The sequence below is a fragment of the Patagioenas fasciata genome, chromosome 8, assembly GCF_037038585.1.
Source record: "Patagioenas fasciata isolate bPatFas1 chromosome 8, bPatFas1.hap1, whole genome shotgun sequence".
NCBI classification, from domain to species: domain Eukaryota; kingdom Metazoa; phylum Chordata; class Aves; order Columbiformes; family Columbidae; genus Patagioenas; species Patagioenas fasciata.
In genome coordinates this window covers 4,632,411-4,658,927 of record NC_092527.1, presented here as the reverse complement: position 1 = coordinate 4,658,927, position 26,517 = coordinate 4,632,411, and the positions used below count along the sequence as shown (strand labels likewise).

The 26,517-nt window shown below is 45.1% G+C and overlaps 1 long non-coding RNA gene across 1 annotated transcript; it reads left to right on the top strand.

Annotated features, from left to right (window-relative positions):
• Window positions 1-10,223: 10,223 nt before the first annotated feature.
• Window positions 10,224-25,836, top strand: LOC139828529 (uncharacterized). The gene is made up of 2 exons (XR_011740214.1): window positions 10,224-14,572; window positions 24,892-25,836. It is a non-coding gene; the product is annotated as an uncharacterized lncRNA (long non-coding RNA).
• Window positions 25,837-26,517: the final 681 nt, after the last annotated feature.

Below are 26,517 nucleotides of genomic sequence, written 5' to 3'. Positions count from 1 at the left end.
GATGTTTGGGTTTTTTTCTTTGAAGGTACGCCTAACTTCCTCAGTACAGTATCAGAAATTCTTGGAGTTAAAATATTTTCATAATTGGGCATTTTTTAAGTTCAGTTATTGCTGACTGTTGGTAATGTACCAGCAGTAGCTATATATTAGCACAGTATGAACAGTTTTGTTTTGCTTTTCAGTGAAAATGTAGCTAGGAGGTATTTAGCATGTTGCTTTCACATGGAATGAAAAAGCTGTTCCAGGTATGATGGCTTAGTTTTAACAAGATAAATTAGAAATAAAATCTGTAGAAATTCTTGATGCACAGACAGGAAGAAGGCAGTCCTGCCACATCTGAAGTGGTTTCTACAAGTCTTGTCTTTATTTTTTCCTTCCACACAACGATAAATCAAGTATCTTAACTGGTAGAAGAGAAGCTCAGTGGTTGAGTTTTTGGTTTTTGTTTTTTGCCTACGAGGGTGAAAACTCATGGACTCCACACAATCCGATATGAATTCAAGCGAAGCCAATAATTACAGAGACAAGCCTCCTTATATGTGCAGTTATTTCCTGATCATGCGTCCACGCTCCAAGCATGCATTAGCTGATTGAATATTGTCCATGTTCACGGGCTGTCCACGTGCCCGAGTCTCACTGCTAATAGGTCCGTTGATTGATGTTATGTTGAGGACTGTTGAGGCTTTTAAGTGCACGATCAGAATTGAAGCAAAATTGCACTTGACGTTGCTGCTGTTGTCTTGGCTTTCACTGGTTTCCCCACGGCTCCCTAATGTTTGGGAGCTCGAAGTGGGCATTTTTTTTTCCCCCAAGGAGAGGCTATGCTTAAAAATGAATTTGTTTCCTCAGAGGAGTGCAAGAAGTCCGTTTGTGTAACACAAACAAAAACCCCAGCCTAGTCAAGTTCTGAGTGCGTGTCTATCAGACGGCTGCTTTACTTTTACGAGTTCACACCTGTGCAATTGTAATGCCGAAGGGCAATGCAAGATAGAAGGGTCTGCTGTGGGGGAGGACGCTTAAAACCAGAGCTAAGGTGCGGTTGCAGGTTCGGTGGCGTGGCGGCTCGGGCGCCGCTTCGGCGGGAGCTCGGGGCGAGGCCCGGCGGGTTCTGTGTCCTGTACGCGTGGCTTTCGTGCCGCGGCTCTCTGTGTGCTTTTTTGTTTTGTTGTGTTTGTTTTTTGGTTTTTGTTTTTTTTTCTGCGGGATTCCCGCGAAACGCGGCACGACCGCTTGCCCGGGGCTGCCGCGGCGGTCTCAGTGCTGCCGGCCTGTGCGCAAAGCGCGGTGCTGCACCCGGGCGCCCCAATGCCGTGCCGCAGCGCGCCCCAGTGCTGCCGCCCTGTGCGAAACTCGGGTACTGCAGCGCACGGCCGGGGAGAGGAGACGCTGTTTGACCCGCAGGGCTCGCAGCCGGGTATCTATGTGTCAGTGTCCGTTCCCATTTGTGTCAAAACAACATCCCTCCCTCGATGGCTCCTTAGAAAGTTTAACGATGTAAATATTGCTACCACTAACGTTGTCGATCCGGCTTCTTTCCTCAGTGAATCTGTTCTGCAGTCAGTGGCTCACGATTGCTTGGAAACAGCAGAAGCTGTTCGCTCCGGCGGAGCGGATTGAAAGGACCAGCTGCTCCTTACCCTCCTTTTCAAAGGAATCACAAAATCACTTTGTTGGAAAAGATAACTGCAATTTAAAATATCTTTACCCTTTGAAGAAACAGCCTGGAAAAGATAATTTTTAATTTTTTTTTTCAGTGGGACAATTCCCAAGGGCAGATGGGCTGCTGGACTCTTCAATACCAACATTCAGGGCGAGGAAGGAAATCTTGGCTATACTTAGGTGATATCTGTGTCTGTGTTCTGTGTGTATCTGGGAAAGTGCATTCTAGGGAACTCAGGCTGCCAATGAGTCAAAAAAACAAAAGGCCTGGTTGTCTAAAAAACGCAAACGCTCCAGTGGCCGTATCAAAAACTGTGCTAAAGAAGGTGCGAAATACTTTTTCCTCCGCTCAGCTGTAGCCTTCGCAAGAAAAAAGGAAGTGTCAGATTCCTATCCAGCTTTGTTCTGAAGGGTTTTTCCTCTTTCAGCTTGCTCCGTCTTCTGCTACAGAAGTAGCAGACAGACAGAAGGAATCCGGAGTGGTCTGCCCGTACAAAGTACAGCTAGGACGTGTGTCTGCATTTTTCCTAAGGTACTTGTAGAGTGGACTTTAAAGTTAACATTAAGAATGCACCGACTCTCCTATATTTTTCATATGAAATATTTTAACACAAGTACTAAAAATAAGGTCTGTTCCAGAGCACCTGAGCAGAGCTCACCTCCCTCTGTTTATTTTCTCTTCCTGAAAGTGTTATCTTCTGTTTCTGTGGGCTTACTATTGAATGACACAGTGGAAATGATTTTGTACTAAAAGAGGGAAGGAGGTGTTTGTAAGAGTTCAGATGTCCAGAAGAAACAGCCTGCTTCAATGACAAATGTTTTGTTCTTTTTCAGTCAACGGGTTTTTAAAATATCTTAGAACATTACTCAAAAAGCTGACTGAGATACAGGCACCTGGGCAAGTCTGTTTTTTTCTGCGCGTTTGCCAGGTGTTCCCAAGAAGCACTTTCAGCCTTGTAACTGGTGGCAATGAGTCCTGGTGCGGTTTGGGTGAGTTATTGTTTCAATAATTACTTTTTTTTCTTAACCTACAGTGTGTAGTTCTGACTTCAGTTGGTAGGAAATCTTCCAAAACGGCAGCATTCCTCATTCCAAGAAGCTGCGTTTTATGAACCTGCCCTCCGAGTGGGTCTTCCCAGGCGATGTAATGGGCGGTGGCCTCATCCACAACAGGACTGTTCATTTTCTTTGAAACAATCAACCGAAGTCCATTTCCTTCCACGGAGCCCAGCACAGCAGACCTGCCAAAGGTTGGTGGCACCGCTGGCTTTGGGTTCCTGATTGTGACAGTTGAGCTGTCACAGAAACACGTTCCCCTGTGTGCTGTGGTGCAGCCAAAAGCATTAGCGAGTCTGACGCTCCTTTTTCGCAGCCTTATGTTGTACTGCAGGAATGGGGATATTTATTTATTTTTTAAAGTAAATCCATGTCTTCTATCTCACTGATTTTTCCTATCAATGAAACTTAAAGCAAATAAAATGGTCTAATTTACATGTTGACTTCCATAGTTAAGAGTAATTGCTGAGTAGGCGCGGCATATAATTTATTAGATGCACTTAAGCAGATGGGTATTTGTTCTAAAAATTTAAAAAGAGAGGCAACTGAATGCTATGAGGTTTTTTCCCCAATATTTTGACAGAGTGCTCTGACGTACTTTATTTCTGTCTGCCTTTCAGTGGTGCGTTCCCTGGCATGTCAGGGGTGTGCCTCTTACTTGGGCCGTGCAGCTGGCCACCTGTCACTGCTCATCGTGTCACACGCAAAGTGTAAATCGGTGTCTCTGTCTAAATATACATAATTGTAATAATATGATTGTAATAATACGCCAATATCTGCAAGTCTAAAAAGATATTTGTGTCCAAAGAGAAGGCTAAACAGGTGCATAAGTATATATTCTAGATAATAACTGTTGATATATAAGCGTAAACAGATATTCTGTATAAGTTTAAGCATAGATACGTGTAAATGTGTAAACAAGTGTGCAGATGTCTAAGTAGATATATATTACAGTGGAAATAGATGATATATATGAATCAAATATATTCCCTAAATACATATGTATATGTAAAAAGAGACAGAAGAGTCAGTGTCAGTGATGTACAAGGTTTTTAAAATGCAAAGAAATCCTGTTTATCAAAAGGATTAAAAAACTCATCCTCACCCAGAAGTGTCTCTGGTGGGTGCACTCGAGGGAAAGGCCTGAGCTGCCCCCAGGGAGCAGAGCGGCACTCGCAACTGGACAGCGGTGGGAGCGGGGGCTGGTGTGGTCTGTGTGCGAGCCAAACACTTTATTCCGCAACTGCGGCAGCCACGGGAGCTGCTGCGAGCTCTCTGCTGAATGACTGACTGTGTGGTGATGGTTTTTACTACTCACAGGTCACTGGATGAGCCCAGTTTAGTTTTCACGTAATCTAACTTAAGTAAAAGCGTATTGAATAGAATTAATCACATAGACTTATAAGGCTGTGTGTATTTTTTTTTGTTTTAAATACACTCTCTGCTTCACGTTGCTGGGAAAGCTGTGTGCTGTAAAGTTCTGCACATAGTTACCAAAAGCAGCTACAGGTTACACTGAACATCTGTGAGATCAGGTGTGGTTTGCACTTTGCAGGGAAAGAAACAGAAAACAGGAAAAGAAATAGAACGAGAATTAATAGAAATAGAAATAATAGTAGACATAGATGGGGCCGAATAGAAGCATAACAGAACAGAGCGTCGTGCCGAATATGCAAATTTCCTCGGGGCTTGGGCAGGTAGGCGAGTGGGCGGAGAGAATGCAAATTGAGATTCGAAGCCTGCCAATCAGATTGCGAGAGGTAAGAGGAGGGGCGGGGCGCATGGGAACGACAGGCGGGGCGAGGATGGGGCGGAGAAATGCAAATCAGAGGCGTGGCTATGCAAATAGGGCACTAGCGAGCTCGAACGGGCCGCCGGGAGGTTCCGCCGAGGAGGGTTCTCTGGGTGGGGTGGTTCTCCAGAGCGGATTCTCTGTTGCGGGTTGTCCCGGCTGACTCGTTTGCTGTGGGTGGTCCCGTGTGGTCACCCCGGTGCAGGTCAACCCTGCACACGCCCGCCCGTTCAGCCCCGGCTCCACGCAAGCGCGGTGGCGCCCCGGTGCTCCCCTGTGCACCGGCCGCCGGGTGTCGCTGGTGCTGCCGCCTGGTGGCCGCAGCGCGGTACTGTAAGCCCGGCCCGGGGAGTGTACGGCATTGGGCTCAAACCAGAGCTCAAGCTCTGCGCTTGTGGGACTGCCTGGTAGAGCTGGGCTTCGGTTTGGAGGGGTTTTAATGCACGTGTTAAATTCCAGAGGAAAACTTTGCCTAGTCAGTTAATTGAAACGGTTTTAGTGGCATGTATTACATGTCAATATACAAAGCAGGGTTACAGTGTTCTATAACATGCATAGAAGGACGTATATTTAAGACAATTCTAGATGTAAACAAGCATTATTGTTTTTATTGGGATCTTTTGGTATCTAAATTCTTGAGCAGGGGGAAAACGTGTGAAACTCCTGCTAAAACAGCCGCAGAGTATTGAGGAATGAATGTGGGACAGATCACGTTCAGACGCTCCACTCATGTTTCAGAGAGCACAGCAGAGCGTTTAGTTGTATTTGATCGTCAGTAATTGCACGTTGTGCAGAACTCGTGGCTGCACCTGCCTGTTCCGCTGTTCCGGTCACGGCCGCTCCCGCACCCCCTGTGCGGTTTTTCTGTTCAAACCCTCGCGGGGCGGCGGTGGTACGGGGGTGTCACTGCGCGTGCGCGGAGCCGTCGCGTCACGAGGGCGGTGCCGGGGTGACCGTTGGGCGGAGCCGCGCGCAGGGCCGGCGCTGGGCGGGGCGGCCATGGCGGGGGGGGGCCGAGTGCGGGCCGGAGCTGCTCCGCGCCGGGTGGGCGGGGAGCGTAGTGGACGCCGCGCTGCCCCCCGGGGCAGCTGCAGACGCCGCGCAGCACGGGGGCAGCAACGGGGGCAGCACCGGCGGCTGCTCCGGCGGCTGCTCCAGCGGCGGGACCGGGCCGGGCGGCTCCTGCCGGGGAGGCCTCGCTGCCGGCGGGGCTGCCGGGGCGAAGCCGCCGGTTCCCGGCTGAGGAGGCGGGGCGGCGGCGTTGCCGTCTCCCTGCGGGGCTCTACCCCTTTTGTACCCAGCTGCCTCTCTGCTGGTCGGTTCCAAGCACCGGCACAGCTCCTCTGTTAGAACAATGGTAGTCGTTTCTTGCAAATATTTAACGAATTATTTTTCTCTACTAAGTATCGCAGTATCTGAGTTCCTTGCTGGGATCAACAAACTGGTCTGAATTGCAGCACAGTATTTGCTTTACTGGAGATGTGAACCACGTTCAGCTGGTTATGGATTTTGGTTTTGTGATTGCTTTTTTGACTGGTTGTTTTTGGAGATGTTCGGTTTTCTTGGCTTGCCCTTTGCAATGGCTTTAAGGGCCGTTATCCGGGACGTGTTGAGATGTTGTGACCCCGCAGCTGCAGGTGCCACCCTGTGCGTGCAGCTTCTCCGTGAGTTTGAGACCCCTCAGCGGCTCCTGTGCCCTGAGCGGGGGCTTCAGCCCGCTCAGCAAACCTGGGTCTGTTCGCGAAGCCTGGCTTGTCAGGCAGGAAAAAATAGCTCAAATTAAATTTTTTTCAGTGGAGCAACTATAAAAAGAAAACAGAGGCTGTCATTGCAGTAACTCACTGCCAGTGATGTCCGTGTTTCCTTGCTGAGTACCTGACAGCTTCTCTATGAAATGGAAAGGGTGAAGAACACATGGGACATGACCAGAGACTCACAGTTACCAAGGCCAGTGCTGCAGGGTGGCTCCTGGGGTGTCTGATTTCCCTTTGACTCCTCGTGCACACACATGTACAGCCCACATAGGCCAGTGGCTTTTATCTGAATGGTTTCAGGCAGGGCTGGTATTTGATGAGATGTATCTCCAAAGCAAAGCTTGTGAGTCATTGTCACTTTTTCACACAAGATGAATATAACCTGCAAAAAACACCCTTGGCATAAAAGCATCTGAACACTTGTAAATGTCAGGGCTGTGCTTTCTCTATATAATTCCATAGTTTCAGTGTGTGTCCTCCATCAAATGTCATGGCCTAAAGATGTTATGGCTTTCACACACTTTGGTGTGTATTAAAACAGAAACGTTTGTGCTTAGAAAAGGTAACGGAAGGTACAGCTTTCCTAACTGAGGACGATGAGAAGCGCTGTGGAAACATTGGTTTTCTAAACCTGGATATCCAGGAAAAGAAAATGACCAGTTATTACAAGATGTTGATATGGAGGCTGCACCCCAAGGGAACTGCCCCAGTCTTTGGATGCTCCTGAATTCCGCAGCCCTGCAGCTACACTGATGTGAGCTCTGCCAGGAGCTGAGGTGCTGTTTGGAAATCCCCCTGGCAGCAATGAACAACAATACATTTGCTCTTTGTGTTGTACCTGTGGCCTCTGGTTGTTCTGCCACCTGCCTGTGTCAGCTCACACAGTGTCAGCAACGAAGACATCACAGCAGCAGCTTTGAAAGTCCCATTTCAGGTTATAGTGTGGTATAAATGTGCTGTCTGATCCTATCGTGTTAATATTTGATATGTTCTTGGTAAAATTTCTTTATATTCTAAACGGAGTTTCACATGTGGGAGGGGGAGGTTCCCCCTCACCTCTGTGTGTTACAGTGGGGACATCAGCCTGTGCTGGGGAATGTTCAAAACCAGAGTGGAGCTGTGGCTGAGCCCTCGGTCGCTCCTCATGGTGTGTTTTGTTCCCGTGGCAGCGGCGCTGAGATGCTGGGCGGTATTGCCAGGCAGTATTATGGGGCAGTATTACTGGACGGTGTTGCCAGGCGGTGGGTCCGAGCCCTCGGGAACAGTGCCCCCTCACCCGGGAAGCAGCCCCTGAGCTCCCAGTTGTCAGAATGGACGTAAATGGTATGGAGATGACTCGCTTTCTGAGGGGGAAAATCGACACCCATTCTCTTACCTTCTAAGAACATGGTCATGTCCAGGTATGTGCTTCATTCGAAGTATGCTTCTATTCGGTTTTGTTGAGACAGCTTGGTTGGCAAGTTCAGACTTATGGTTTGTGACCATAGGAAAGGAAGGAAGGTGGAAGAAGGATATTCCTTTTGGTTTTGTTTTTCTTGCCATACACTTGGATTTCTGTCAGAGCAGAGGTGAAGATCTAACGCCAGCTCCAGGAGTCTGGATGCACGTGGAAAGCTGGCTGCAGGCCCTGGGATTTAGGACTGCAGCAGTGACTGGACTTGCACCCCCTGTTTCCTGACCTTTGCGCTGAGCTGGGGTTTGTGCTGCTGGCGTTTCCAGGACGGTGTCTGGGGCTGGAACCCGTGCGGTTCAGAACCAGGCGGCAGGGGCGATGCCACTGAGAAGTGAGGAACCGCCAAACTGCAGCTGACCCTGAGGAGCTGTGGCCTAGTGGAGCTGGGCCCTGGTTTGGAGTGGTTTTAATGCATGTGTGTTAAATTCCAGAGGAAAACTTTGTCTAGTTGGTTAATTGAAACGGCTTTAGTGGTGTATATTACATGCTAATACACAAAGCAGCATTGCAGTCTCTGAAACATGCATAGAAGGACGTATATTTAAGACAATTCTAGACGTAAACAAGCATTATGCTTCTTATTGGGATCTTTTGGCATCTAAACTCTTAAATGATGGAAAACATCTGTGAAGCTCCTGCTAAAACAGCTGCAGAGTGGTGAAGAATTAATGTGGGACAAATCACGTTTAGATGCTTCACTTCTGTCACTTTCAGTCAATAGAGGAGCAAAATAACATGCTTGTCGATGTTTTTTATACTGCACTTCCAGAGTCTGCTGGCAGTACAAAAAAATTAGCTGCAGATCTACTTAGGCTGAGTCATGGTGGTTTGGTGCAGGGATCATGCATATGATGGGAAGATTTCACCATTTCTGCCCTGTTTTTCAGTGTATTACACCAAAACGCCCACCTGATGACATCATTTCAACAGCAAAAGCAGCAGTTTCCAGAGTTCAGCTTCTTTGGGGAATTGAGTAATTGCTGAGCTGACACCAAGTCCTGCTGTGTCCCTGTCACCTGCAGAGTCACTGCATCCCCACCACGGTAGCGGGCATTGTGACGAAGGTTCTATGTCAGCTGGGTGTCGCATCCGAGCACCACCTAGGGGAGAGGGTGCCTGTCAGCCCTGGGCCTGTCACTGCCTGCTGTCCCTCCTGTCCCCCGCGAGGCCTCTGAAAAGTTTCTAAAACGTCACCAGACTTGGAGCCAAACTGGCCCAAAGACTCCAAGAGACAAGTCGGGAAGAAGGATATGGGACAGGGGGAGAAAGCAAAGGGAGCAGGACAAAGGGAGGGAAGAGGAAAAACTAGAGCTGGGCTGCAGGACTGTAATGGAGGAATTGAAAGAAAAGAGCCAGGAAGTAGGAGAACATGAGAAAAGGAGAGAGGAAAGAAGAGACATGCAGCCAGACGAGGGGTTAGTGAGAGAGGCTGGGACAGAGAACAGGATGACAAGGAAATAAGGGAAGGCAAAGCCTGGCAAGGCAAGGGTAGGCTACAGGACATTGTTTTGCTTTATATTTTCTACCACATTTGTCTTCAGACGAGAAGGAAAGCCATCAGACCTTGTGGATTAGGCCCAAACAAAAACCCCAGCTACCTGAGACACTTAGACTAAGGCTAAAATGCAAAGATCTCTCCATACGGATGGTTTTTATACTCTACTTCCCGTCTTCAAAAAGACCAAGAAGGAGGAGGACCCAGGTAATTATAGACCAGTTAACCTCACCTCTGTCCCTGGGAAAGTGATGGAACAACTTATCCTTGGTGTCATCTCAAGGCATATCAAGGATAAGAGGGTTATTAGGGGCAGTCAGCATGGCTTTACCAAGGGTAAGTCATGCTTGACCAACCTCATAGCCTTTTATGAGAATGTTACAAGGTGGATGGATGATGGCAGGGCGGTGGATGTGGTCTACCTTGACTTCAGTAAAGCCTTTGACACAGTCTCTCACAGCATCCTCACAGCTAAGTTGAGGACGTGTGGTCTAGACAACAGAGTAGTGAGGTGGGTTGCAAACTGGCTTTAAGAGAGAAGCCAGAGAGTGGTGGTCAATGGTATGGAGTCTAGCTGGAGGCCAGTATCTAGTGGAGTGCCTCAGGGGTCAGTACTGGGGCCAATATTATTCAATATATTCATTAATGATTTAGACGAGGGAATTGAGTGCACTATCAGCAAGTTTGCTGATGACACTAAGCTGGGAGGAGTGGCTGACACGCCAGAAGGCTGTGCTGCCATCCAGCGGGACCTGGACAGGCTGGAGAGTTGGGCGGGGAATAATCTGATGAAATTTAACAAGGGAAAGTGTAGATTCCTGCATCTGGGCAGGAACAACCACAGGTTCCAGTATAGGTTGGGAAATTACATATTAGAGAGCAGTGTAGGGGAAAGGGACCTGGGGGTCCTGGTAGACAACAGGATGACCATGAGCCAGCACTGTGCCCTTGTGGCCAGGAAGGCCAATGGCATCCTCGGGTGTATTACAAGGGGGGTGGTTAGTAGATCGAGAGAGGTCCTCCTTCCCCTCTACTCCACCCTGGTGAGACCCCATCTGGAATATTGTGTCCAGTTCTGGGCCCCTCAGTTCAAGAAGGACAGGGAACCGCTGGAGAGGGTCCAGCGTAGGGCAACAAAGATGTTTAAGGGAGTGGAGCACCTCCCTTACGAAGAAAGGCTGAGGGAGCTGGGTCTCTTTAGTTTTCAGAAGAGGAGACTGAGGGGTGACCTTATTAATATTTATAAATATATAAAGGGTGAGTGCCATGAGGATGGAGCCAGGCTCTTCTCAGTGGCAAACAACGGTAGGACAAGGGGTAATGGGATCAAGCTGGAACACAAGAGGTTCCACTTAAATTTGAGAAGAAACTTCTTCTTAGTGAGGGTAACAGAGCAATGGAACAGGCTGCCAAGGGGGTTGTGGAGTCTCCTTCCCTGGAGACATTCAAAACCCGCCTGGACATGTTCCTGTGCGACCTCACCTAGGCGCTCCAGCTGCAGCAGGGGGATTGGACTAGAAGATCTTTTGAGGTCCCTTCCAATCCCAAACATACTGTGATGCTGTAATCTGCTGGCAGTACAAAAGAATAAGCGGCAGATCTACTTAGGCTGAGTGATGGTGGTTTAGTGCAGAGACCATGACTATCATGGGAATATTTCAGCATTTCTGCTCTGGTTTTCAGCATATTACACCAAAACACCCACCTGATGACATCATTTCAACAGCAAAAGCAGCAGTTTCCAGAATTCAGCTTCTTTGGGGAATTGAGTAATTGCTGAGCTGACACCAAGTCCTGCTGGGTCCCTGTCACCCGAAGAGTGCCCGCATCCTCCCCACGGTAGCGGGCATTGTGACAAAGGTTCTATGTCAGCTGGGTGTGGCAGCCGAGCGCCCCCCTAGGGGAGGGGGAGCCTGTCAGCCCCGGGCCTGTCACTGCCTGCTATCCCTCCTGTCACCAGCGAGGCCTTTGAAAACTGGCCAAAACATGCCCAGACTTGGGTCCAAAGTGACCAAAAGTCTTCAAGAGACAAGTCTTGAAGAAGGATATGGAATAGAGGGAGAATGCAAAAGGAGCAGGACAAAGGGAGGGCAGAAGAAAAACTAGTGCCGGGCTGCAGGACTGAAATGGAGGAATTGAAAGAAAAGAGCCAGGAAGCAGGAGAGTTTGAGAAAAGGAGAGAGGAAAGAAGAGACATGCAGCCAGACGAGGGGTTAGTGAGAGAGGCTGGGACAGAGAACAGGATGAGAAGCAAATAAGGCAAGGCAAGGCTAGGGCGAAGGACGTTGTTTTGCTTCATATTTTCTACCACATTCATCTGGAGACGAGGAGGAAAGCCATCAGACCTGATGGATTAGGCCCAATCAAAAACCCCGGCTACTTGTGACACTTAGACTAAGCCTAAAATGCAAAGATCTCTCCATAAGGTTGTTTTTTATACTGGACTTCCACAATCTCTAGGCAGTACCATAAAATAAGGTGCTGATCTACTTATGCTGAGTCATGGTGGTTTGGTGCAGGGATCATGCATATGATGGGAATATTTCACCATTTCTGCCCTGTTCTTCAGTGTATGACAGCAAAACACCCACCTGATGACATCATCTCAATAGGAAAAATAGGAATTTGCAGAATTCAGCTTCTTTGTGGAACTGAGAAACTGCTGAGCTGACACCAAGTCCTGCTGTGTCCCTGTCACTTGCAGAGTCACCGCATCCTCACCACGGTAGTGGGCATTGTGACAAAGGTTCTATGTCAGCTGGGTGTGGCAGGCGAGCGCCCCCTAGCGGAGGGGGAGCCTGTCAGTCCCGGGCCTCTCACTGCCTACTGTCCCTCCTACAACCAGCAAGGCCTGTGAAAACTGACCAAAACCTCCCCAGACTTGGGTCCAAAGTGGCCCAAAGTCTCCAACAGATAAGTGGGGAAGAAGGATATGGAACAGAGGGAGAAAGCGAAGGGAGCAGGACAAAGGGAGGGAAGAGGAAAAAGTAGTGTTGGGTTGCAGGAGTGAAATAGAGGAATGGAAATAAAAGAGCCAGGAAGCAGGAGAGTTTGAGAAAAGGAGAGAGGAAAGAAGAGACATCCAACCAGACGAGGGGTTAGTGAGAGAGGATGGGCCATAGAACATGATGAGAAGGCAAGGTAAGTCTAGGAAACAGGACATTTTTTTTCTTTATATTTTCTACCACATTTGTCTTCAGATGAGGAGGAAAGCCATCAGACCTTATGGATTAGGCCCAAACAAAACCCCAGCTACTTGAGACACTTAGACTTAGCCTAAAGTGCAAGGATCTCTCTGTTTCAATTCAGCGCAGACCTTTTACAGGGCTAGTGGATACTGGTGCTGATGTTTCTATCATTTCTAAACAGCAATGGCCTGAAAACTGGCCCCTGGAAGTAGCTATGGCCACAATTGTTGGAATTGGAGGAAGTCAAACACCAATGAGAAGTGCTCGGATATTGCAGGTTGTTTGCCCAGATAAAGTTTCAGCTTGGATTCAGCGGTATGTTTTACAGACTGCTATCAACCTTTGGAGTAGGGATTTGCTACGGCAATGACACGTTACTTTAACCACTGCAGACACAAATTTATCTTAAGGGTCATTGATCTAAAACCGCTGCTCAAACTTACTTGGTTATCAGATAAGCCGGTTTGGGTCGACCAGTGACCCTTGAAAGAGGAAAAATTACTGCAGGTTCATTCACTAGTTCAAGAACAGTTGCCGGCAGGACACATAGTACCTTCCATGAGTCCATGGAATACTCCCATTTTTGTTATCCCCAAAAACTCAGGGAAATGGCGTTTGCTACAAGATTTACGTGCAATTAATGCAATAATGCAACCTATGGGAGCCTTACAACCTGGTGTCCCAAATCCTACTATGCTGCGTAGTAAATGGACGCTACAGATTATTGATTTAAAGGATTGCTTTTTTACCATTCCACTACATCCTAAGGATTGTCAGTATTTTGCTTTCTCAGTTCCCAGCATTAACAATGCTCAGCCTATGCAGCGTTATCAGTGGGTGGTTTTACCTCAGGGTATGAAGAACAGCCCCACAATTTGCCAGCTTGTTGTGGGTACCGCTCTGTGAAGGGGTTTCGTTAGAAGGAGATATGTTGTTGAATTAGTCAGGGCCAAAGGAATCTCAAGGCCAGTTCGAGAAGCTGAGAACAGAATCTGCTGTGAGAAAGAGGGGCGTTTCTTCATTAACAGGGCCTCAGCATGATGTGAGTCATCGGACCTATCATCGGTGGGACTCCAGCGTGTGGACTGCCCATGATACTCATTTAGCGAATCCATGCTTGGAGCGTGGATTCGTGATTAGAGAATAGCTGCGTATATAAGGAGACATTTTTCTGTAATAAATGGCTTTTGCGTGATTCACATTGAATCGGAGTGCTGAGTCCTTCATCGTTCCAACAAATGGTGACCCCGACGTGATACTCCGAGCGGCGTCTCACTAAGGTCGGGGAAAAGCCTGGAACGGCCCAACCGGAGGCGGCTCAGCTGGACTGAGAGCCGGGCGGAGGCGTACGGACGTTCCGCGGATAAATTTTGTTGAAGAAGGCCCCGGGAAAGGTGAGCGGCTGGGAGCAGGAGGAGGGAAGAGTGAAGTTATGGGGCAGAATATATCCTCAGAGGAAGAAGCTATAGTTAAGATCCTCCTGCATATTCTCTCTATGAGAGGACTTAAATATGAAGAAAGTAATATACGTAGACTGTTGGTTTGGTGTAGAACTAACGGCTACCCGACAGAAGCTGAGAAAGCTTTTAAAATTGAACTTTGGGATGATATAGGGCAGAAATTATGGGATAAGATCAGCGACGGAGATAAAGAAGCTAAATCATTAGCGACTACATGGAAGCTTATAATTTCCACCTTAAAAGAATTTAAGGCTGAGCGGGCTGCGGTTACTGGAATTTTTGCAGCGTTACAGCCTGATAAGAACTCTAAAAATAACTGTGAAGCTTATCCAGTTCGTGTTTTCGATACCCTTCCTGCTCCATGCCCTGTTGTGCCTTCGGCACTCCCGATGACACAACAGTCTGGGGCGGAGGGAGGAAAATTACCGAGTGGATGGCCTCCTGTACCATCACACGACCCTGGAGAGACCAAGAAGTCCAAAGAACTGGAGTCAGATAATTTGTCAAAAGGACTGGTGAAAGTTGAGAATGCTAAAGTTGTAAATAAATGTAATATCAATTCTTTTACTGATTCATGTCCGCCTTCACCGCCTTCTACCCTCTAACTCCTACAAGAGAACAGAAGGAGTCGCCGGACAAGAACTGGGCAAAAGAACTGTGTGAAAGATCAGATCAGCTATTAGCGAGTGAATCCAACAGTCAGCCATATCAAGCTGTGAGTTAATTGTTTTTCTAGTTGTTTTTAAGTGCGCCATAAAACCTTCTGCCCGCTCTTCCCACTCGTGCTGCAAGCAGCCCTGTGCTTCCACCCCCTCCTCCCTCCCTCTTCTCAAGGTTTTTACTTGCAAGATGGGGTCAGGAATGATTGTTTTCAGTTGTGCTCCTAAAAAATCGGCATTGGGAGGTGTTTTTAAACATAGGAAAGCACTCGGACAAGAAATCATTAAATCTTTTCAGACAGTTTTACAGGCAGGGCGATTTGAACTTCAACAAGCTGAGAGAGACTTAACTGATAACACACAGGTCAGAAAACTTGTTAAAGTCTGCAAGATGCTTTCCTTATTAACCTGTTTTCTTTGTGGGTATCTGTTTAAGCATGTTGCAATTTTAGTAGGTCTTTGTTATATGGTACAGTAAGTTCACAGTCTGTTAAATCATGAGAATGCGTTGACTCAAAATGTGCATTTTGTGATAATACAGAAGATCATGAGTAATTTAGTTCTTTACTGTGTGAATGTGATGGTAAAATTTTGTGTGTAGTAGCTGTTATTTTTCTTTCTAGCACGCTAGGTTTATTTTGGTATCCAGACTTGTGCAACTCTGTGATAGGCTGTGTCACATCTCGATGTGCTGGATTTGGCTCTTGGCACATCAAGTAAAGAGTCCTGGTTTTGGGATAACAGTTGTAGCACACCAGATGAGACACTAATAAAAGCCTTGCCCGATCCAGCTTGCTGCGGCGGAGAGGGGGTGGGTGCCGATGAGGCTCCAACGCGCACTGACCTGTTTTGTCAGGGAGACCCGGCGGTACCTCTGTCTGGCTGAGCAGTAAGCAGTTCAAAGGTGCAATGCAAAAATTGAGAGATTGTCTTAAATTAGTGTAACTGTGATCCATCTGCATATTTGAACTTGGTATTTGGTTTTCATATCTGAGCTCAGTATTTTAATTTGCATATTTCTATTTAGTACCAAAATAATTTTATTTGGGGAGATATTTACAAAATGGGAACCAGTTCCACTGCTAAAATTCCACCTTGCTCCCCCTTAGGATGTATCCTTGTGCATTAGAGTAATTGCTTATATTGTTATCTGGTAATTTTGCGACCAGAAAAGAATTTAAATTGTTAAACTCTGCTTTGCATTGAAAAACAAAACAAAACAAAAAAAAAAAACAGAAAAGAAAAAAAAGGAAAAAAAGGAAAAAAAAAAAGAAAAAAAAAGAAAAAAAAAGAAAAAAAAAAAAAAGAGAAACAAAGAAACACCTAAATGCTATGATGGATGTGAACTTGGTATTGTATGAAGTTGTATTTAAAAGTTGCTGGAATGTGAACTGATTTGGCTCTAGGAAAATGGAATAACGCATTGATGTTTAATATACTGTATTTTGACATCTGTAAATTGTGAAAGGTAAATGGGGCTGAGGAATGTAACAACTGTTGAGCTAATTGGAATGGTGTATAAAACTCAGCTCATTGTAACCGAGGAGTTTGCCAGAGCCTCCCACTTCGTACCAGCGATTACGCCAGCTGCGTGGCCTTGCCTACATCTGAACTGCAGCAAGAAGAGAAAGGAGAAAAAAAAAAAAGTGGAAAAACCTGTTTGCCCGCTACTAAGCGGAGAAAGGGGGGCTTTACTCCCCCCGCTCTGTCTTTTTTTTTTCCTGGAATATTGTCATCCATCCTTGTTGTGGCATTGTGTTGCTTCTTGGCTTTGAATCAGGGGTTGTTAGTGATGTTTCTTTTTGCTTCTATCTTGTTTCCTAGTTTTGGCACACCTGGGGAAAGAGCTCATAATTTTACCTCCTTGCTGAAGTCAGTCTTTTCACACTGGTCAGCTTTGGGGAGGTCAAAGTGCTCAGTGCTTCTCTGGGTCAGAGTGGTACTGATTTGGGTGTGGAGTGCAGCCAGATTGGTTTGATGTGGAGTTGGAACTGATTTGTTTTCATGCTAGGCTGGAGATCCTGCCATCTCAGATGGGGGCAAGAGGGAGGTTTTAATCCCCCCCTCAGCAATGTTACTGCTAGAGAACTGTAATACTGCATCAAGGAGTCTGAGGGTTGAAATTTAAAGGCATTGCCAGTGGGTCCATAGTTCTATTGAAGCTGGGAAATTAAACAAAAAGATTTTTTTTTTTTTAATAGACTAATTCTGTGGTAACTATTTGTAAGAGACTTCTTAGTAAATTCACCATGCTAGTTTTTGAGGTCATGGGAGAGAATGAAAGAAAGGCTGTTTTTTGAGACCAATAGAATGCCAAATTTGGAACAAAGTTTTAATACATGAATTCTTGTAGTTGCCAGAAAGTCCTATACCTCTCTTGGGTCAGGATTTGTTAAGTAAAATGTAAGCTCAAATAACGTTTTCTGAGAATTCTGTTTAGTTGCATGTCCTACAAGAAGCTGCTTGGATGGTGCAGATCTGCTTGCTGCAAGTGAGAAATCTCCAAGGAAATTTCAAATGCTGTATTTCCACTAGTATTAACAGCCAATGTTTTGATAAAGTAAATACTACACTGATAGATCTGAAACAGGACTTCAATCTGGTAAGGGAAAACAATATCCAATAAATATGACTGTGGAGAGTTTCTGGCTGTGTGCTGTGAACAAGCCAGAGCTTGATGTGGCTGTGGTGCATGGAAGGTTTTTCCTGAGACACCAAAGACAGAAGGGAAGTAAACAGAAGCTGATCTGCCCTCGACCCAGGCTGCAGGATGGGCGCTGTTGGTGGACAGTGCCCTGCAGCTAATCACCATAGTGGGGGTGGAAGAGTGACTGCAAGTGTAACCAATCACAGCCTGCGCTTGCCTCATGGCCTTTGGGTAAAGCGTATACAAGGCTTGGAAAAACGTGGTCTGACGGACATTGATATTCAATGTTGTTAAGAGTTCATTAAAGGGTACTGATGTTAAATTCATATTGAATTAGACTCATTACTCTCGCCCGGCCAGCGAGTCGCGTTCAAAGAGGTCCTGCCAGCAATTTTTTCATTCTCCACATCATACTTCATATGGTAGCGGATGGATGGTTCGCAAAGCAGATTCTCTGGAGCGCAATTTACTGCGGTAAGCAGCATCCATAAAGATGGAGCCAAGCCGGGTTGTAGGGGAGTGTGCTTTGTCCAGTAACAAAAGACAAGCACCAGATGAGCTGGGCACTCGCCTCCTACTTTAAGACCACGCTGATAAGATAATGGATATTGGAACAGCCGCAGCACTGTTGACGACTATTCTCTCTAAGAGAGGTATTGAATCGTCACAGGAAAAGTTAATCACATTGATTTTTTTAGCCCAGAAGTGGGGACACTTTATAGAAATTCCACTTTTGTTTTCCCCAACGGAATGGAGATTAGCGGGGGACACCATGTGGGATAAGACTATCAGAGGGGAAGAAGAGAAAGAAATTAAAGCTTTGAGAGAATTGTGGAAAACCGTGTTAGAATCATCAGAAGTAATGAGGTCGGACCAAAGCGCTGCCCTGAGAGCCGCGAGGGCGCTTGTCCCAGAACAAACCTGGACTGATAAAACTTGTCGACCAAAAGAAAAGAGGGGCCTGTGGGCTACTCTGTGGGGTCTACCTCCCGTTCGGCGTGGTCACGGGGTCCCGGCTCAGCCAATACTTTTGCAATCCGATCTGCAGCGGGAGTTGGAAACTTTGCCGTCCTTAAACAAAGAACCGGAAGTTTCCCCCTCTGAGTCTCTGGGGCAATGTGAGAAGAAAGCGGAAGTGCAACTAGTCGACTGTCTGGATGTGGGAGGCCCTGAGTGCCACCCTCCTCCTACAGCACTGCCTCTGCCCTACCTCGAGTCGGACAAGCCCCCCTCCGAGACTATTGGGCGAGGCCCGGTTGGGCCGCCGGGGCCGGGGCCGGGGCCGGGGTTACTCCACAACTTGCCTCCGCAAACACCTGCGAAAGTTTCTTGTGAACCTCCTTCTACATCATTGGGCTCACCCCAAGCAGTAGAGCAGTTACTGCAAGTTATTACCAGCAGGCTTGAACAACTTGACTTGCGAGTGTCAGATGTAGAGAAAAATAAGAAACAAATTGAGTTTCAAAAACCAGCTTGCTTTCCACAAACAATGCAACCAAAGGTACCTATAGATTCCACTGACCAACCGCAGCCCCGACGTGGCAGATGGTCAGGGGTCATCAAAGATGCCATCCTAGAAGGTGATTGGTCTCCAGCAAAATTAGCCCTACCGGTAATTCAAAATATGAACACCCAGACAGCGGTATGGGAACCACATGAATGGAAAATTTTACAGCAAGCAAAACAAACAATCACCAACTATGGTATACGTTCAGAAGCGACCAGACAAATACCGCATTGAATTTTTACCGCTGACTTATTGTGTCCCATGGACTGCCAAAATTTAATGCGCCTATTACTAACTTCAGCACAATTCCTCCTGTGGGAATCAGCCTGGTGTCAACAAGCGCAGCAAGAAACAGCAAAACACATCAGTCCAAATGACCCATTAGCCAATGTAGTACCTGATGCCTATACAGGTCATGGACAGTATGCTACTATAGAAGTTCAACTGCGATTTACTGCTGAAATTCACTGCAAAGCTGCACAACTTGCCCTAGATGCCTTCTTAAACTTACCAGGACCATTAGCTCCCTCATTCAGCGGAATACGCCAAGCCACTACAGAAAATTTCTCACATTTTATTGACCGGCTACATGAAGGAGTAATGCAAAACCCGGACTTATCAGAAGAAATGAAAAGTCAAATGTTTCAGTTGCTAGCTTTTGATAATGCAAATTCAAAGACTAAACAAGTATTAGCAACTCTGCCACCAGGATCTTCAGTAGACCAAATGCTGACGCGAGTAGCCAGATCAGAAGAACACCGAAATGCAGAGGTGATGGCTGCCGCTTTCGAAGGGGTCATGCAGAGATCTCTTCGACAAGTTAGCCAGCCAAGTCTCATCTACAATACAACCAGTTGTAGCAGCAGTTCAGCGATCTACAAATAAATTATATAAATCATCATACAATTCCTGTCGTCACTGTGGAAGTAAAGAACACGTCCAAACGAATTGTACTGCAGCAGTTTGGTGTGACAAATGCCAGTCTAACACTCATGGTACAAAAACTTGCCGGAGATCGGGAAACGGTCAAGTGAGTGCTAACGGAGTGCGCGCGAGGACACAAAGAACATCTCCGAACCTGTATTACAATCAGCAACCAACCGTGAACCAGGTTTCTTTCACCTCAACAAGCCAAGCACCGCAGGAAGCCTTGGAGTTGATGTGGAGACAGCAGCAGATATAACATTGATCAATACTGCAGTTCATAGAATACCAACAAATGCTAAAGGACCTTTATTTTGACAAGATAGTCTCATTGGAGACCTATTGATTGACAGTTCTTCTGCTAGTATCAAGGGTCTTATAGTAATACCAGGGATAATTGATGCAGACTTCACAGGAACTGTTCAAATCTTGGCCTACACCCTGCGTCTGCCAATTTTTATTCCTTCTGTGAGTAAGATAGCTCAGGTAGTAGCATTGGAAAACTGACTACCAATGCTTCCAGGAGTTCCTCCAGCATCCTCAACAGAAAGGTATGATAAAGGATTTGGATCGACAGGTCCTGCAGTTTGCTTCACCTCATCAATGACTCAGCGTCCCCTGTTACGTGTACAATTATTTTGATCTGATTCTACTGTTGTTGTAGATGTAAATGCAATGCTTGATACTGGAGCTGATGTCTCCATCATTAGTCAATTCAAATGGCCACGAAAATGGAAACTTCAAAAATCAATTTCTTCCACTGTAGCTGGAGTAAAGGGTCAAACTACTCCAAATATAAGTGTTGAGCCGATTTCCGTCAGTTTCCCTGAAGGTCAATGTGTGACCCTTAGGGTGTATGTAATGGAATTGCCAAGCAGCCTTGAGGCGCTTATTGGATGTGACGTCTTGGGGCAACTTGGTGCTGTGTTAACTACTTCACCTTTTCCTTAGTGGTCACTGGAAAACAGTCGCCCAACCCTCCATAGACCTGGTTAACAGATAGCCCAGTTTGGGTTGACCAGTGGCCATTAACGGAAGAGCGACTGCAAAAGGCACATGAATTAATAGAAGAGCAATTAGTTGCAGGCCATATCAAGCCTTCTACTAGTCCATGGAATACCCCGATTTCTGTAATACCAAAAAAGAGTGGAAAGTGGCAATTATTACATGACTAGTGAAAGGTAAATGATCAAATACAAGCCATGGGTGCCTTACAACCTGGATTACCATCACCTGTAATGTTACCAGAAAACTGGCATATTCTAATTATAGATTTAAAGGATTGTTTCTTTACCATTCCTTTACATGAACAAGATACACAGCATTTTGCATTTACACTGCCTTCTGTAAACAAAGCAGAACGAGCTAAAAGGTATGAGTGGGTAGTGCTACCGCAAGGTATGAAAAATTCTCCTACACTGTGCCAAATGTATGTTGCATGGGCACTTCAACCTATTTGTGCATCATGGAAACAAACAATCATTTATCATTATATGGATGATATTCTGTTCTGTCAACAAGCTGAGTTCACAGAAAATTCCGTAGTCCAAATTATGATCAAACTCAAAGAAAAGGGGTTGGTCATAGCTCCAGAGAAAGTTCAAAAGTTTGCACCTTGGAAACACCTTGGTTGGTCCATTTGTGATGCACAGATTCGTCCACAAAAATTGAATTACATACTGATTTACAGACATTAAATGATGTCCAAAAATTGTTAGGGGACATACAATGGATTAGAAATTGCGTAGGCATTACTAACAATGATATAGCACCTCTTACTTCACTTCTAAAAGGTGATCCAGCTAAGAAAATAAGCTTAGAGTCCGTGCATCTCAAATGTCTTTCTGATATTATACAAAAGGTACAGATAAATTGGTCTAGCTGAAGACTTTCTGATTGACCAGTTTCCCTTCTTATTAACAATCTAGAACATCCGCGTGCAATCATCTGCCAGTGTCAAAACAAGGACGGGGAATTCCCCATAGATCTTGCTACAGATTCTTCCTTTTGTGCCACTGTCAGATTGAAAACAGAAAATGATTTATGATTATTAGAATGGGTTTTTCTTAGTGTCCAACCAAAATTCAGTATTCAAACAAGACCAGAAGCAGTTGGAGAATTGATTCGAAAAGGAAGATCTCGAATATTAGAAATTAGTGGTCAGGAACCAGATGACATCAGTATTCCGATAAATGAAGCCGATTTAGAATGGTGGCTGAGACATTCAGTGCCTATTCAGAATGCATTATTAGGATTTATAGGCAAAGTACATTCACGACAACCAAAAGGGAAGCTATGGCAATTCCTTAGAACAAATCAGTGGTTAGAGAGAAGCAAAGTAAAAGCAAAACCTGTTGAAGGGCTTACAGTATATACAGATGCAGGAAAATGAAGACACCAGGCAGCATGTGTCTGGCAAAGAGAATAGTCAGTGGAAACAGCATTTAATTGAAGGTTCAAAAGAAGATTCATTGCAGACTTTAGAGCTCACAGCAGTAATATGGGCCTTAAATAATTGGCTGAAATCTGCTTAAAGTGTTGTCACAGATTCTTTGTATGTAGCAGGTGCAATACCCAGAATGGAAGATGCTCTGCTAAGACAATCGTATGATCCTCGATTAGGAAAATTGTTTGTAGAGTTGAGAGCTATTTTAAATCAAAGAAAAGAACCCTGCTGTGTGATTCACATCTGCAGTCATCAATGAAATCTTGGTCTAGGTGAAGGAAATCAAATTGCAGATAGTTTAGTAAGTTCAGTACAGCACATGCCTCCAACAGATAAATTCCAACAAGTGAGACAAAGTCATGAGAGCTTTCATCAAAATGCCAGAGGTCTCCAAAGACAATTTGATTTAACTTTAAATGAAGCAAGAAGTATTGTACAGGCATGTCCCCAGTGTGGGAGCCAGATGTTAGGTATAGGAATCGGTGTCCTTGAGGTTTAAAAGCCTTAGAAGTATGGCAAATTGATGTGACACATGTGCCAGAATTCGGAAGACTTAAATATCTGCATGTCACAATTTATACTTTTTCAAAAATGATATGGGCTACTGCTTTACCAGGGGAAAAAGCACAACATGTATGTAAACATCTCACAGTTTGTTTTGCTGTAATGGGTGTCCCAGAAAAGATTAAGACAGACAATGGCCCTGTCTATGTTAGTCAGAAAGTTAGAACTTTTCTAATGAAATGGGGAGTGAAACACGTTACAGGTATACCTCATTCCCCAACGGGCCAAGGAATCATCGAGAGAGCACATCAAATGATCAAAGGGTATTTGAACAAACAGAAGCAGGAAAATTTTTCAGCGCTTAGCAAAGGTGTTGTTTACCTTGAATTATTTATGTTTAACTGGAGACCATGAGGAGCCTCCTGTGATCATTCATCATTATCAGATCAGACTAGGAAGGAAAAACACTTTACCGGAATTCATGGTGAGATATCGTGATCCCACCACTAGAATGTGGAAGGGACCAGTACCTGTTATTTTTAATGGTAGAGGGTATATGTGTCTCTCCACAGATCAGGGTCCATTGTGGGTTCCAAGCCGAGCAGTAAAGCCGGAGTTGAAACAAACTCAACCAAATCAACTCCCTGCAACAGAGCCTTCGGAGGTCACAGAGTGAGGTGTAACCTTTGCATTAATTTAGCTGTGACATGTATGTGTAATACAGTTATATAAGTAGATCTTTAAACACCACTACCTTCTGAGTAAGTTTATCAACACCCAGCACATCGTTTGTTACATGTTGGGTACTGTTAAACCAAAGTTCTTGGAATTTGTTTAATCAATCCATTGCGATATTTAAACAGCAATGGAATACCTCAAGTTTACTAAGAAGAAAAATATTAGCGCATGGTTTGACAACCATGACAATTGCAATGATAACCTTTCCGTAGGGCCAGAGCCACAGGAAATCGAACCGATTGATTTTTTGGTTTTAAAAGAGTAACGAATTGGCTTGGCCTAGCGGGGTGGATTAAGGGTTTATTGCAAAGTGCATTGTTTACGTTGATTGTTGTTGTTATTGATATGTTATGTATAAGTTGGTTTTTATCACGTATCAAAGAAGGATTAGAACGCATAGCTAATCAAGCCTGGCTTGTCCAAAAAGGAGAAAAGGAGGAATTGTGGAGAGTTTCTGGCTGTGTGCTGTGAACAAGCCAGAGCTTGATGTGGCTGTGGTGCATGGAAGGTTTTTCCTGAGACACCAAAGACAGAAGGGAAGTAAACAGAAGCTGGTCTGCCCTCGACCCACGCTGCAGGATGGGCGCCGTCAGTGGACAGTGCCCTGCAGCTAATCACCATAGTGGTGGGGGAAGAGTGACTGCAAGTGTAACCAATCGCAGCCTGTGCTTGCCGCATGGCCTTTGGGTAAAGAGTATACAAGGCTTGGAAAAACGTGGTCTGGCAGACATTGATATATGACAGCCAAAATGGAGTTAGAAACTTTGAGGAATAAATTTATGAAAACCTTACAGGCTGACTGCATTCAATTGGACTTGCAGATTTGTCTATTTATAGCTACAACATAGAAACAACCTGTGGCTAGTATGAGACAGTATGATGAGATTGCTAACAGACTGATATATCAATTGTCACTCTGATCAAGAAAATGCAGGGAATGAATTTAAGTCTTATTAGGCCATGATCGTTTTGTCATATATGTACCAGTTGTGAAATTTAATTCTGATTATTTTATTTGTAATCTATGTCTTTGTAAATTGCACTAGCTGGTTTTCCTAACAGCACAACTTTTGGCATGACTAAATGTAAATTGCTGCAGAACCTGCAAGTCTTTAACATCAGGTCATAGGCCATACTTGTATTTGGTCTGATCTTACATACTTGCACAGTTTTTGTTGATGGTTCTGGGAAATCTCATAAAGCTGTAGTGGTTTGCTGTGAAGATAACGATTGGCATAATTCTGTAAAAATTATTGAAGGTTCAAGCCAATTAGCAGAACTTGGCACAGCTTTAAATTACTTAGAGCTTTTTAAGGAGGAACTTCTAAATTTGATTTGTGATTTTGAGTACGTAGTCAAGATTCAACGCATGTATCTGATTCTGAACTTTGTTTGTTTGTTTGTTTTTTAAAAAAAGGGGGAGAAGTAGGGGAAACACCACAAAACCAATTGTCAAAAGCATTGTATGTGATGAAACACTTTGCAAGTATGACCCAAAACCATGCTAAATCAGAAAGAACCTACATTAGTTATGGTCAAAACACTAGTCAATGGAAAAAGCCACATCAATTGATAACCTGGGGAAAAGGTTATGTTTGTGTCATTACAGGCCAAGGATTGAAGTGGATTCCCGCAAAATGGGTCAAGCCATGGCTGAATAAAGACAACAAAGATTCAATGGATGCAGATGGACAGGAGAGAGATAAGTTCTGAGGACTGTAAACCACGGATCCTAATTCAGTGTTATAGATGCTCACAGACCTGGTGGTCTAGAAGCCTATTAGCAAGCAGGTGGTGTACCTTCTGTGGAGAATGGCAATTTGAACAATCAACAGGAGAGCCAAAAGGGTGATATTACACTTAGATAGTCAATGCAAAAATGAGGTAAAATTATGAGACATTCCTACAAAATCTACAAAATCACGCAGCTATAAATGTTCTACTTTTAACATTAGGATTATGTTGTGTTGTATTAACTTATTTGATTATTCTGAATCTATTAATAAGTGCTTTAGGCAAACTAGAACAGTACATTAATAAGATTGCCATAGTAAAGTTAAGGTTTGACATATAGCGTATAAGTTTTGGAATAAGTGGATAGTTGTTTGATCTTATTAAGTAAGGTTTAGGTACATTATATGTAATTGTAGTTATGTTGTTAATCACGTGTTCTATGTTGCAGTGTATTTCAAAGACGATTCAGCATGCTGTTTAAGGGGCCTGACTAATTCAAGAACAAAAAGGGGGAATTGTGGAGGAGTTTGGTTAGATGGAGATATGTTGTTGAATTAGTCAGGCCCAAAGGAATCTCAAGGCCACTTCAAGAAGCTGAGAACAGAATCTGCTGTGAGAAAGAGGGGTGTTTCTTCATTAACAGGGCCTCAGCATGGCGTGAGTCGTCGAACCTATCATCGGTGGGGCTCCAGTGTGTGGACTGCCCATGATATTCATTTAGCGAATCCATGCTTGGAGCATGGACACGTGATTAGAGAATAGGTGCGTAAATATGGAGACTTGTTTCTGTAATAAATGGCTTTGTGTGATTCACACTGAATCGGAGTGCTGAGTCCTTTATCGCTCCAACAGAGCAGGGCGAAGAAAGGGAAGAGGAAAAACTAGTGCCGGGGTGCAGGACTGAAATGGAGGAATTGAAAGACAAGAGCCAGGAAGCAGGAGAGTTTGAGAAAAGGAGAGAGGTAACAAGAGACATGCAGCCAGACGAGGGGTTAGTGAGAGAGGCTGGCACAGAGAACAGGATGAGAAGGAAATAAGGCAAGGCAAGGCAAGGCTAGGCCAAAGGACGTTTCCTTGCTTTATATTTTCTACCACATTCATCTGGAGACGAGGAGGAAAGCCATCAGACCTTATGGATTAGGCCCAAACAAAAACCCCAGCTTCTTGAGACACTTAGACTAAGCTTAAAATGCAAAGATCTCTCCATAAGGATGGTTTTGATACGGTACTTCCACAATCTGCTGGAAGTACAAAAGAAAAAGGGGCAGATCTACTTAGGCTGACTCATGGTGGTTTGGTGCAGAGACCATGCATATCATGGGAATATTTCAGCATTTCTGCTCTGGTTTTCAGTGTATTACACCAAAACACTCACCTGATGGCATCATTTCAACAGCAAAAGCAGTAATTTGCAAAAATAAGCTTCTGTGGGGAACTGAGAAATTGCTGAGCTGACACCAAGTCCTGCTGTGTCCCTGTCACCCGCAGAGTGACCGCATCC